The sequence below is a fragment of the Erpetoichthys calabaricus genome, chromosome 7 (genome assembly GCF_900747795.2).
Source record: "Erpetoichthys calabaricus chromosome 7, fErpCal1.3, whole genome shotgun sequence".
Lineage (NCBI taxonomy): Eukaryota > Metazoa > Chordata > Cladistia > Polypteriformes > Polypteridae > Erpetoichthys > Erpetoichthys calabaricus.
The window spans coordinates 155875779-155890683 of record NC_041400.2 but is presented as its reverse complement, the minus strand read 5'-3'; positions in this window follow the sequence as shown (position 1 = coordinate 155890683).

Below are 14905 nucleotides of genomic sequence, written 5' to 3'. Positions count from 1 at the left end.
GAAGAGTGAGTGAAAACTGATGTCACTTGCATCTGCAAATTGGTGGCATCCGTGCCACACAGAATTGCAGCTGTTCTTTGATCTCACAGAAGAGTTACATACTATTAGATAAGATTTAGCCAAGGGTGAGTCATTTTTTATGTTCAGTGTGCTAATATTTAAAGAAACTTGTAGTTTAGTGAGGAAACATGTACTGTCAAAAATATTCAATTAAAATTAGTAGAAAATTCTCACAAAAAGAAAAGAGAAGGGTGTAACTCTTCCAATAATTCTCATAAAGGAAACAATTTCCAAGACAGAAACACATATCAGAGTAAATAATTGCCTGTATTAGAGAACCCTGACAGTGGATGTCTACGTCTTCCCTCTGTAAACACTAAATTCCTCACTGCAAAAAGAAAAAGACCCACCGCTTATCAATTTCCATAGCAAGGGCTTTGAGTTTTATCCGCCTGCACTAACTGCTGTTATGCATGCCTGCTTTTTCCTAAGAGCCTTAAAGGTTAATTGCACACAAAAGCGATAAACATCTACAGCCTGAAAGATTAGTTTGCTATATTTTTTGCATCGGATTTCCTACAGCTGTATTTTTACCTCCGGGACAGATCTAACTAGGGGCCTCTGCTATAGTAAATGAAGGAATGTCCTCCACAGGGTGACAAATGGCCTACATGATGGACGAACCTCTAACTTGAATCCAGCCGTGCCAAAGTTTTGCGCCCTGAGAGATAACTGTTGACTACAACCCTTTTATTGCTTCTGTGACCTGAGCCTACATTCTCCTTTGCTTTAATGACAGGCTCCAAAATGGCTGAGGCACCTGCCACTGTTTCGATTAGCTGGGTCATATAATGTGTCATGTAAAATTAGCGTTCAAGATCAACAGAGGGACTCCTTTCACACTGATCTTTAACTTAAGAAAACAGAAATGAAAATAAAAATGCACACTCACACACACCAAAACGATTATCCAAATTGCTGGAAATAATCTTTTCTAGCACATGACCTTGCAAAATGTTATGTCAACTTTAGGAGTGTAGCTTTAAAATAGATTTAAAATAAGAGTGGCTATCTTTTAAAAGTTAACTTTTACTCTGGAGGAGGTTTATTCTTCTTTTGTATGCAAGTATATTGAAATTATTATATTTATATCCATATCCATTGTGTGTTTGCTCTTTAGGCACAGGACTGCTTCCGAAGCGACAGACTTGAAATTTGGCACACAGGTACTTCTGACCATCAGTCAGGTTTTTGATGTATGACTTTCAGTATTGCCTCTCTCACCCTGCCTTGAGGGTGGCAGATGCAGCCTGGGGTCAGAGCAAGTGACACGCATCATCTAACAACCCAAGAAACCTGGGTTCGATTCTTGCCCATTACATTTAACTTATTATTTAGTTAAGCATTTCCCTCACTTTTTTATCATGGCCCCAAGTTATTCTCTCTGGACTTATTAACTGCAATTTATGGTTATTTATACCAGAAGGTAAAACAAAGAATACTGTATACAAAGATGTTTTCCAATACTAACAATAGTTAAATACTAAATGCAGCAATTTTAAGGGTAATAAAGTTTATCAATATCCATAATTCCCTCCATCTTCTTAATGTGCTTATTCAGAACAAGGTCACAGGGCAGCTGAAGCCCATGCCAGTAATTACAGGCTACATGGCAGGAACAACACCTGGACAGGACACCAGAGCCCATCACAGGGTGAACACACAAACACAGGGCAATTTTTTTTAGCTATGCCAATCCTCCTAATCCGCCAATCCAATCCAATCCAATGCCAGTCCCCCATGTCTTCAGACTGCAGAAGGAAACCGGAGGACTCAAAGGAAACCCACAAGGGACACCTTTATTAATATATGATTTGTAATTACTTGTATCTTTTCATTTTCCACCATATGAGATGGACTTGTGACTCGCTTAGGGTTTCACTCTGCCTTGCTCCCAAATGAATGCCCCTAAACTGAATAAGGCATTTAGGAAATGGATGGATAGATTTAGAAAGTGTTTTTCTAATCTCCTTTTATTTGTAAAGAATGCCACTATTAGTTTGTTTTGAGACTAAAGAAATTACTAGTACTAGTAATTACTAGTAATTTACAAAATATTTAAACCACTTGTGACACAATATACTAACACGCAAAGGCATTATGTTGCTAATATAGTCAGCCATTTCATTTGAATATTCTGATTTCTGTCTTCCACCTCACAGACAGACAAAGTCTACAGGGGTAGCTTTGAGACCAAGGCGGAAAAATTCCATGAATGTGACTTTAGGGCATCGCAGACTGTACACAAACAAAGCCACATACCTAGTCACAGGGGAACAATTCAGCACTGCCAGCATGTATTTGGAGTTGGATGAAGGGCTAAAGTGCTCTCGATTTGAGCTACTATAACACTATAGTGCAGTGTTATTCATATTATCAGGTTCATCTTATTGTGATATTTTTAAAATGCAAGTGCAGAGGTTTTAAGGAAGTTTGAATGTATTATCCACTTTAGGAAAATAGTGGTAGAAGAAAATGCACTTTCACAACCTGCCTATATATATATTATATATATACTGTATGTATATATTATATATATATATATATATTATATATGTATATATATATATTATATATGTATATATATATATATATATATATATATATATATATATATATATATATATATTTACATAGTGCATAGGTGAATAACTGCATGCTGAGCCCGAAAGTGTTCAGGTGCCAAAGGGGTCACCGCTTTTAATTGTCAATTATACATCAAAGCAAGTGCTCAAGGGTGCAAAACAAAAAGAAAGAAATGCAGAAGTGGTTTTGTAGAAGTGTTTGGCTCTTGAGAGAGGATCAATCAAAGGAAGCTCAAATTCGGCTGGAAGGAGAGAGGTTAATTTATCCTGAACAATCATCTTCTCACTGCTGCAAAGGAGAGAAAAGATGAAACTTTTAGGGACAGCGCCACCTCTCACCCCAATGTGGTATTGCATACCTGTGATGAGCTGGGAAGGTGTTCCTCTGATCTGCATGTGTGACTATATATTATAATATACATATTTATTACTTACTATATATAACATATACTTGTATATTTACAGTACAAAATACAATTTGGAGTCTTTAAACACAGCAAAAGGTAAATACTTTAAATAAATTAGTTTAATTAACTATGAGAATGACTGAGATTGGGATTGTGCATCACCAAAAATGCAGCCCTGTCTCTCCTCACCTCAAGGATCCAGCCCAGCCAAAGGTCCCACCCCATTCCATTCCACAGATTGCAACCAGGTGTACAGTTGTGACCAAAGTTTTTGAGAATGACACAAATATTAATTTTCACAAAGTTTGCTGCCTCAGTTTTTATAATGGCAATTTGCATATACACCAGAATGTTATGAAGAGTGATCAGATGAATTGTAATTAATTGCAAAGTCCCTCTTTGCCATGAAAATTAACTTAATCCCAAAAAACCCATTTCCACTGCATTGCAGCCCTGCCACAAAAGGACATGCTGACATCATTTCAGTGATCTTCTCGTGAACACAGGTTTGAGTGTTGATGAGGATAAGGCTGGAGATCACTCTGTCAGGCTGAATGAGTTAAAATAGAGAGATTTAAATGTTGTGAAGAAGGCTCCAGAGCATCCAAGAAAGTCCAGCAAGCACCAGGACAGTCACCTAAAGTTGATTCAGCTGTGGGATTGGGGCACCACCAGTGCATCTGTACGCACAGTGAGGTGAAGACTTTTGGAGGATGGCCTGGTGTCAAGAAGGGCAGCAAAGAAGCCACTTCTCTCCAAGAAAAACATAAGGCACAGACTGATATTCTTCAAAAGGTACAGGGATTGGACTGCTGAGGACTGATGGGGTAAAGTCATTTTTTCTGATGAATCCCTTTTCCGATTGTTTGCGGCATTCGGAAAAAAGATTGTCCAGAGAAGAAAAGGTGAGCGCTACCATCAGTTCTGTGTCATGCCAACTGTAAAGCACCCTGAGACCATTCATCTGTGGGGTTGCTTCTCAGCCAAGGGAGTGGGCTCACTCACAATTTTGCCTAAGAACACAGCCATGAATAAAGAATGGTATCAAAACATCCACCAAGAGCAACTTCTCCCAACCATCCAAGAACAGTTTGGTGATGTACAATGCCTTTTCCAGGATGATGGAGCACCGTGCCATATGGCAAAAATGATAACTAAGTGGCTCGGGGAACAAAACATTGAAATTTTGGGTCCATGGCCAGGAAACTCCCTAGACCTTAATCCCATTGACAACTTGTGGTCAATCCTCAAGAGCCAGGTGGACAAACAAAAACTCACAAATTCTGACAAACTCCAAGCATTGATTATGCAAGAATGGGCTGCCATAAGTCAGGATTTGGCCCGAAAGTTGATTGACAGCATGCCAGGGTGAATTCCAGAGGTCTTGAAACAGAAGGGCCAACACTGCAAATATTGACTGTTTGCATAAACATAATGTAATTGTCAATAAAAGCCTTTGCAACATATGAAATGCTTGTATACCATAGAAACATCTGACAAAAAGATCTAAAAACACTGAAGCAGCAAACTTTGTGAAAAACAATACTTGTGTCATTCTCAAAACCTTTGGCCACAACTGTACTTGGAGTGAGTGCAAAGTAGCAGCGCCTGAATCTCTCTATGTATACATGAAAATTCAGCATCATTGTGGTTTGTAAAATGAAAAAGGGTTTTACAAGATACATTTTATGAAGCTGAATATTATATTTTATATGTTCATAATTCAGAGGAAGCCTAAAATCTATCTATCTATATATATACTGTATCTATTGTGAGCATGGGTCCAAACACCATCAGACAAGCACCACTTCTTTATAAAACACATGTTTATTTTTTACAAATAAGTCCTCACAGCACACAGTGCTCCCAGCACCAATCACCCTCCACACAGGCCTTTCTCTTAATGTCCGTGGGCTGCCTTTCCTCTCCTCACAGGAGCTTCGTCCTGCTCCCGCTCCTGAATCTAGCTCCCCGACTGTAGGAAGGCGGCCCCTTTTATTTTCACCCAGATGTGCTCCAGGTGCTTGATGACATTCTTCTGGCAGCACTTCCTGGTGTGGCGAAAGTGCTGCCCTTGCACCCGGAAGCACTCCGAGTGTCCCTGGAAGGTCCTACCTTCTCAGGTGTGGCGGAAGTGTCAATCTCCCGGGCTCCACGATGCTCGGGGCGCCCCCTGCCGGTGGCCACGGGCCCCAGTGGGTTTCAGCCTCCTTGCTCCAATCCTGTGGTCTCCTCATCATCCAGGGTGGTTGCCCTCTCGTGGCCCAGGGGACGTATAGACCACCTCCCGGTCCTTCCAGGCATCCTGGCCGGGTCTGACCCCCAGCCTCCTGAGACACTATATATATATAATACTTTTAGCTGGTTACAGTCACAAGGGTACAATTCTTGTTTATTTGCTTTTAATGCAAGGCCAGAAACTGCGAAGAAAGACATTTTATTAAGAAATAAGTTCAACACAAGGCACAAACTATTCTCTCTTGAAAAGACTGATTGCAAGGCCTGCATTATCACTGTATAGCACAGAGCTGAATAGCTTTGAAAGAGGTACGAGGAGAGGTCTCAGCCAGAAAGGGACAATAGTTCACTGTAGTTTTATGTTAAGTAATCGAAAAGTAGAAAAAACTTTCTGTTTTATTTATATCTGTTATAATAAATAGAGTTTGAAATACTCTGAATTACTAATTAAGAAATCTACTGTTCTTCTATGAGACAAAAATGTGAAAATTTTGGAGTAAGACTTTTTAAACAGAATGATATATACAGATAATGTGCTTTGTAGAATACTGGACTTACTTGGAAGCAGCTTCTCTTTAAGTTACGTTTTGCCATGCAAGACTTTAAAGCAGGGTGCCATCTATTGGAAATTTGTGGTACTGCTCAGTTTGTGCATTTTGAGCAGTTTGTGCAGTTCAGTGCATTTTAAAATATGACAATTCTAATTTCAGCAAATTCATGTCATATGAGACAGAATCAAAATCCACACTTACTAGTATAAGTATATACTTGTAAGTATAATTTGGTGCCCTTTCACCTTTCAAAGTATAATAATTTATCATAACAAATAAATCTATTTAATCCTAATAAATTATTTTTTAAAAACAAGGATATTATTAACTGAAATACCTGATTGCAGTTAATGAAACATAAGGAAAACATGCATACATATATCACTTCATAACCTATGTCTTATCAGCTAAGTAAAAGCTTTGCCCTTTTAAAATTCACATGTGTACTCTTTTTTTTTTTTTTTTTTTTTTTTAATATTTTTATTTTATTAATTTTCATTGTAATCATTCCATACAAACAGATCAATTTATAACCCAACAAATTTGAAGACAAATCAAACCCCACCCCTGAGAAGGAGAGCTTAGCTAAAGGAAAATTGCTTTAAGCTTTTTAATAAGGCAACATTAGACAAAAGAAGGGGAGAAGTAAATATCTATATAAATAAGAGATGGAGAAGGGAGTTAAATGCAATAATAATAATAATAATTCTCTTATTCTAAAATAATATTGATTAAATCCTGCCAAGTTTTGAAAAAATTTTGTACAGATCCTCTAACTGAAAATTTGATTTTTTCCAATTTCAAATAATATAAAACATCGGTTTCCCACTGACTTATAAGAGGAGAATTAGGATTCTTCCAATTTAACAAAATAAGTCTGCGTGCCAAGAGTGTAGTGAATGCAATCACCGTTTGCTTGTCCTTCTCCAATTCAAGTCCATCTGGAAGGACACCAAACACAGCTGTTAGTGGGTTAGGAGGGATTGTGATACTGAGGCTGTCTGAGAGGCACTTAAAAATTTTTGTCCAAAATGATGTTAGTTTGGTGCAGGCCCAGAACATGTGACCCAGTGAGGCAGGAGCTTGGTTGCAGCGCTCGCAGGTTGGATCCTGGCCTGGAAACATTTTGGACAGTTTTAAGCGAGACAGATGAGCTCGATATATAATTTTTAGTTGAATAATTCTATGCTTTGCGCATATAGAACTCGAGTGAATTCTCTGCTTTGCTACCTTCCACTCCTTTTCTGATATATTGATTAAGAGATCTTCTTCCCAATGTCCTCTTGGATCTTTGAAAGGTAGGGACTCTAATAAGATTTTATATATTGCGGAAATAGTGTTTGTTTCCTCGGAATTGAGCAGTATTTTTTCCAGCATTGTGGAGGGTGCAAGGTGGGGGAAATCGGGCAATTTCTGTTTAACAAAATTTCTAATTTGAAGATAGTAAAAGAAATGTGTAGCTGGGAGGTTAAATTTTGAACGTAATTGTTCAAAAGATGTAAATATGTTGTCTATATAAAGATCTCTGAGCATTTTAATCCCAAAACTTTTCCAGGTATTAAAAACTGGATATACTTGCGAAGGTTGAAAGAGGTGGTTCCCTTGCAGAGGTGCCACTGATAAAAGATTTTCCATCTTAAAATGCTTCCTAATTTGGTTCCATATTCTGAGTGAGTAAAGCACAATTGGGTTATTAGTATATTTGCGATAACTTTCATTTATTGGAGAGCAGAGCAGGGAATATAAAGAAGTACTACAGGATTTTACTTCTATTGCAGACCAAGCCTGTGTATGTGCATTTATTTGTGTCCAGGTTTTTATGGCTTGTATGTTTGCTGCCCAGTAATAAAACTGAAAATTAGGTAAAGCCATGCCACCTTCTGCCTGAGGTCTTTGTAGGGTCGCTCTTCGGATACGTGGGTGTTTTGAGTTCCAAATGAATGAGGTTATTATTGAATCTAACTGTTTAAAAAACGATTTATTGATATATATTGAAATGTTTTGAAATAAAAAGAGAAGTTTAGGAAGGATATTCATCTTAACGATGTTAATTCTTCCGGCTAGAGTGAGATGAAGGGTTGACCATCTATGCAAGTCTTGCTTAATTTTTTCCATACAGACGCCAAAATTTTGTTGATAAAGAGCTTTATGTTTACTTGTGATATTTACCCCTAGGTATTTAAACTGATCTGCTATGGTAAAAGGTAGGGTGTCTAATTTATTATTATATGCTTGTGAGTTCACTGGAAAGAGTATACTTTTATTCAGATTAATTCTAAGACCAGATATCTTTTGAAATTCTGTTAGTGCTGTTAAAACAGCAGGGACAGTGTTTTCTGGGTCCGATATATATAAGACCATATCATCTGCATATAAAGAAATTTTCTGTTCCAGTCCTTCTCTGACAATCCCCTTTATCTGATGAGAATTTCGGCAGTGAACCGCCAGTGGTTCAATAGCGATTGCAAACAACAGTGGCGACAAGGGACATCCTTGTCTGGTACCACGTTCTAGTTTAAAGTAGTCTGAGCAAATTTTATTAATACAAACTGAAGCTTCTGGACTGGTATACAGTAGTTTAATCCAAGCACAAATATTCGGGCCAAACCCAAATTTCTCCAATGCAGTGAAAAGGTAATTCCATTCGATCATGTCAAATGCCTTTTCTGCGTCTAATGATAGTAATATCTCTGGGGTGTTTGATTTTGCTGGTGAATATATAACATTAAACAAGCGTCGGAGATTTGAAGATAGATGTCGGCCTTTAATAAATCCAGTTTGATCTTGTGATATTACCGAGGGCAGCACTTTCTCCATCCTTCTAGCTAGGATTTTTGAGAGTATCTTAACATCATTATTCAGGAGTGAAATTGGTCTATATGATGCACATTGTAACAAGTCCTTATTTTGTTTAGGAAAGACGGTGATTAATGCTTGTCGAAATGTTTGAGGTAGTATTTGGTGGTCTTTAGCTTCTGTAAATGTTACCAATAAGAGTGGAGCTAGCTGAGTGGAGAATTTCTTATAAAACTCTACGGGGTAACCATCAGGGCCTGATGATTTCCCGCTTTGTAGTGACTTTATAGCGTCTAGTAATTCTGTTAGCGTTAGAGGTTTATCTAGTTCCTCAGCACTTAAAGCATCTATTTGTGGTATTTGTGAATTATCCAGAAATGCATTAGATTGCGTGTTGTCTTCTTTGGGCTCTTTTTTTTTTGACTATTTATTCTGCTATCTCAAGGCAGAGAAGGCCTGAAAAAAGCTTGCATGTATTATTAGGTTGACAATTCAGTACAACTTTGGATGCAAATACCTTGACAGTATTTACAGAAGAAAAATCTTATTATTGAAATCATTTATAAAATTTGATGTAAAAGGATACACAACATAATCACCCTAAATTCAATTTAGTGGGTTTAGAAATGAATGGATGTATGAAATATGTAACGTAGCCTTCTGAAACCCACTTTCTCCAGTGAAAAGCCATAAGACAGAAGTCTATCATGTCAGAGTTGAGTGCAAGGCTTGAACCAGTTCTGGACAGAGGCCAGTCATCTCAGGGCACACTCATGCACACACATGAACTCACACTAATATACAATGAATTAAAAACAACCGATTAAATGAACATGTATTTATTGGGGATGTGGGAGGACAGCTAGAAAACAAGGAGGAAAACAATTTGCAGACACAATCAGAATACGCAAAATTTACATCGAAAATTACCCGCAAGGATTTCATAGCTCTTGATGTTGGACCTGTGAGACAGCAGTGCTAACCATTGTGCCACCGAGTCACCAATGGGTAGAAAAATACAGACAATAGTAATAACAAAGAGTTACAACCAAATATAGATGGGGTATAGATAGATAGATAGATAGATAGATAGATAGATAGATAGATAGATAGATAGATAGATAGATAGATAGATACTTTATTAATCCCAATGGGAAATTCACATTCTTCAGCAGCAGCATACTGATACAATAAATAATATTAAATTAAAGAATGATAATAATGCAGGTGAAAAACAGACAATAACTATGTATAATGTTGTATTTGTCCCTAAGGGAATAATAAAATACAAATACTTTATTAACATAGAAATTACAATATTAAAGATGCAGAATTAACAATAACATTTTTTATCCTTATAACAGAACTCTCATATGGTTGACTTCCATCAAACCTGTTGCTTCTCTGATATGCAGCACACCATAGAAAGATGTGGACAAGCATTCGGCAATAGCTGTCCTCGGTCCTCTGCTTTTCTGTATTTATATGCTTCCCATTGACCATATTATTCGTAGCTTTGGACTGGGTTATCATTTTTATGCAGATGATACTCAACTCTATTTCAATATTAAAAGTGGATCTTCATCAGAGCTCTCTCAGCTCACAACTTGCCTCAGTGAAATTAAAACCTGGATGGAGCAGAACTCTTTAAAATTAAATTGTAACAAAACTGAACTCCTGCAAATTCGGACTAAAGTGCAACTTAATAAAATGAGCTCCTTCCCAGTCCATCTTGGCAGTGATCTCATCAGACTTGCCTCTACTGCAAAGAATCTTGGTGTCATTTTTGATTCCTCCCTTTCTTATTCCGCCCACATAAATCACATTAAGAAACTTTCTTACTTTCACCTCCGTAACAAATCCCGTGTTCGCTCCTTCCTCTCCTTTTCTAATGCTGAGAAACTTGTCCATGCTTTTATCACATCCCGCATCGATTATTGTAATTCCCTACTGGCAGGTGCCCCTTCTAATCTTATATCACAGCTCCAGCTTATTCAAAACTCAGCTTCAAGAGTCCTTATACGGACCAGCAGCAGTGAGCACATCACACCCATCCTGCTTCACCTTCACTGGCTCCCTGCACCTTACAGAATTGAATATAAAATTCTATTAATAACCTACAAAGCCTTAAATGACATTGTGCCAAACTACATCAGTGACCTTCTCCATCAGTATGTGCCTGTCCGCCCACTAAGGTCCTCTGATTCTGGCAATCTTGTTGTATCCCACACTAATCTACACTCCATCGGTGACAGGGCCTTCAGCTGTATAGCACCCAGACTCTGGAATGACCTACCGAAATTAATCAGGTCAGCTGACTCCATGAATTCTTCTAAAAAAAACAACTCAAAACTCATCTGTTCAGGAAGGTTTTTAACTCTACCTGACTTTATTACCCTTCTTTCAGTTTACCTTTATGTCAAGTTGCTCATGTAACCTGTGTGTGTGTGTATGATAGACCATCAATTATGTTGTCTGTTAGGCATTTTTTCTCTAAATTTACTATCTTACTTTTCTTTATTTATTTATCTAGTTTAGTACAATGCTATATAATGTATACCATGCCGTTCTTTCTTAAACTCTGAAGTTCCTTGAGTATGGGAAAGGCGCTATATAAATAAAATGTATTATTATTATTTATTGCAACAAAAGCTTTTAAAACATACACACATATTTAATATAGATATACGTGATTATGTCATACTATGCTGAAGAACTTCATAATGAAAGGGTTTTGTGAAATATTGTGATATGATTATTTTAAAGTATATTTGCCTTCCATGTGGAATTTTGCTATTGTATTTAGTTTTAGACATTATTATGAATTTTTATCATTTTGTTGATATAATTTCAGGACAATTTTCTATATCATTGCTGCAATTTTGTAACTTTTGTTCATGGCAGCCACCATTCTGTTGTTGACAACTGCATTGTGTTGCCACCATGTGACCATATAGATAGATAGATAGATACTTTATTAATCCCAAGGGGAAATTCACATACTCCAGCACCTTACTGATACAAAAAAACAATATTAAATTAAAGATTGATAATAATTCAGGTAAAAACAGACAATAACTTTATATAATGTTAACGTTTACCCCCCTGGGTAGAATTGAAGAGTCGCATAGTTTGAGGGAGGAACGATCTTCTCAGTCTGTCAGTGGAGCAGGACAGTGACAGCAGTCTGTCGCTGAAGCTGCTCTTCAGTGATCAATAAATAAAAATGAAAAATAAAAGTAGAAAAGTACACATACACATACAGTCATACACGGAGCTGCTGAAAAGGCTGCCACTCTCGGCGGCACCGGAACTAACAGTAGATAATTATAAAGTATACAGTAATCCCTCCTCCATCGCGGGGGTTGCGTTCCAGAGCCACCCGCGAAATAAGAAAATCCGCGAAGTAGAAACCATATGTTTATATGGTTATTTTTATATTGTCATGCTTGGGTCACAGATTTGCGCAGAAACACAGGAGGTTGTAGAGAGACAGGAACGTTATTCAAACACTGCAAACAAACATTTGTCTCTTTTTCAAAAGTTTAAACTGTGCTCCATGACAAGACAGAGATGACAGTTCCGCCTCACAATTAAAAGAATGCAAACATATCTTCCTCTTCAAAGGAGTGCGTGTCAGGAGCAGTGACTGTCACAGAGATAGAGAGAAAAGCAAACAAATCAATAGGGCTGTTTGCCTTAAGTATGCGAAGCACCGCGGCACAAAGCTGTTGAAGGCGGCAGCTCACACCCCCTCCGTCAGGAGCAGACAAAGAGAGAAAGAGAGAGAGATAGAGAGAGACAGAGTTTGTTTTTCAAGCACAAATCAATACGTGCCCTTCGAGCTTTTAAGTATGCGAAGCACCGTGCAGCATGTCGTTTCAGGAAGCAGCTGCACAAAAGATAGCAACGTGAAGATAATCTTTCAGCATTTTTAGACGAGCGTCCGTATCGTCTAGGTGTGCGAACAGCCCCCCTGCTCAATCCCCCTACGTCAGGATCAGAGAAAGTCAGCGCAAGAGAAAGAGAAAAGTAAGCTGGGTAGCTTCTCAGCCATCTGCCAATAGCGTCCCTTGTATGGAATCAACTGGGCAAACCAACTGAGGAAGCATGTACCAGAAATTAAAAGACCCATTGTCCGCAGAAACCCGCGAAGCAGCGAAAAATCTGCGATATATATTTAAATATGCTTACATATAAAATCCGCGATGGAGTGAAGCCGCGAAAGGCGAAGCGCGATATAGCGAGGGATTACTGTAATTATAATTATATTAATTATTATTAATTATAGTAGTAATTATATGCAGAGCTTCATGTGACATCATTGCATTAACACCCTATAAGATGGTGACACACTCTTGTATGTATTCTAGCTTAGGCTCAAGATATTTCTCAATTAACTTTTTGAAATTTAATTTAGGTAAACAAAGAACATAGACCAGAGACTTTGTTTTTGACACAAATTTTCGGATAACATTTTAACTATGGGGTTCAGTATTTTTGCCTTATTAGTTGCAGACCCGACTTTTATTCTCAACTACTGTCTGCACTGGTTGCACAGGGTGTGGTGCTTTGCGTTAGGGGTCTGTGGCTGTGTGTGAGGGTTCTGTTTACAAAACAGTGCACCTCAGGCTCTGTGGATGTGTGTGGCTGTAGTTGATTACCTGTTAACTTACATAATTAGAACATCACATTCATACGAGTATATAGAGAGCTTGAGTTGGATAGAGAGAAGGAAAAGGAAAGAAAAGGGCATTGAAAACAGATTTTTTTCAACTTAGGGTGAATCACATTTTTGAGGACATCAGTGGAAATTAATAGGAAGTGCATTTAGGACTGAAGCCAGAATGGACTTCTTTACAAAAAGAGTTGTTGCAATCTAGAATAAACCACCAAGCCATGTAGTTGAAGTAGAAACACTGATAACCTTTAAAAAGTATCTGGATGAAATATTAAGATAGCTAAGCTATTAGCTAAACAAATGAGTCTGATGGACCGAGTGATCTCTTCTCATTTGTCAAATTTCTTATGTTTTTATAATAACGCTTTCTATATACAGCCTTTAATCTTGAGCCATGAAATGTCAAGTGAATTCTAAAATAAGCAGAAAGGGCTAGTCAATTGAACTCTTTTTCAAATAATAAAAAAGTATATCTGGGAGTCAGTTTACAGGACAAAACGTTCAGGTTTATGTCCCAAGTCAAATGTTCTTTCAGACCCTAAACTCTGGGGCCACTCTGTGTTTACAGGCCACAAAATCAAATAAGAGAAGTCTCCACCATCTTCAAATCCTCCCAAAATAGCTCCCAGACAGCTTTAAAGGAACACTCCACCCAAAAATAATATTTTCCATATGTTATTTACCCCGTGTAGTTTGTAGTAGTGGTGGAGAAAATTATTTAATCTCATGTTTCTGTGGAGAAATAATATATTGAAGAGTCAAACTCTATGGGACTCTGCAGTAACCTGTTCTGGACAGCAGCATACAATGTGATAACATCCATGGAAAAAAACAAAACAAATTCTTATGTCATTCATGTTCCATGGTTGTAATCCATTTGTGTGGTCAACACATGCAAAATGTGTGCATTTTTATTTAAATATTGTTAACAGTTACCTACTGATCAATAGGAAAGACATCTTTCCCAGAATACTGTATGTTTGAATTGAAGATCCACATCTCCCCCTCATTCATTGGTCAAGAATCCGGTCTTTAATGGAATGATTAAAATGTTTTCTATTTAAATTAATGGTAATTAGGTGTTCACTTTACAAAATATTTAACAAAAATTGTTTTCAGGAATGAATTAGTTTTGTATAGCAGGGGAAGCTTGTATTTGATTTACCTTATCAATTAATTGTACAGCTCTTGGATTTAGTGGCCTCTGATTTCTGTCCTGTTTTAATGTTTGTTTGAATTTGCCTAACAAATAATGGGATTAAAATAATCTGACAATCTGCATTTTTGTTTACTCACAGGCATGGTACCTTGATCACATTAGCCACACACTCTCCAGATTTAGAGCTCTTTGTCTTGACTTACTGTCCAAAGTTCTGTCTCTTAATATTAGGTTGTGTAACTAACAATTTTGACGTTGATAGAATACAATACCCAAGTAGGTAAAAAAATCTTACTCTTCGTCTTTTGATTCAATATTTATCTTTCTCTGTTCTTCCAAACAACTATAATCTGTCCACACTACATTCTTGCCTTCATCTTCACTAACTTTATGACTCAGTACTGGCTAGGCAGGGCCTTTAAATCCAA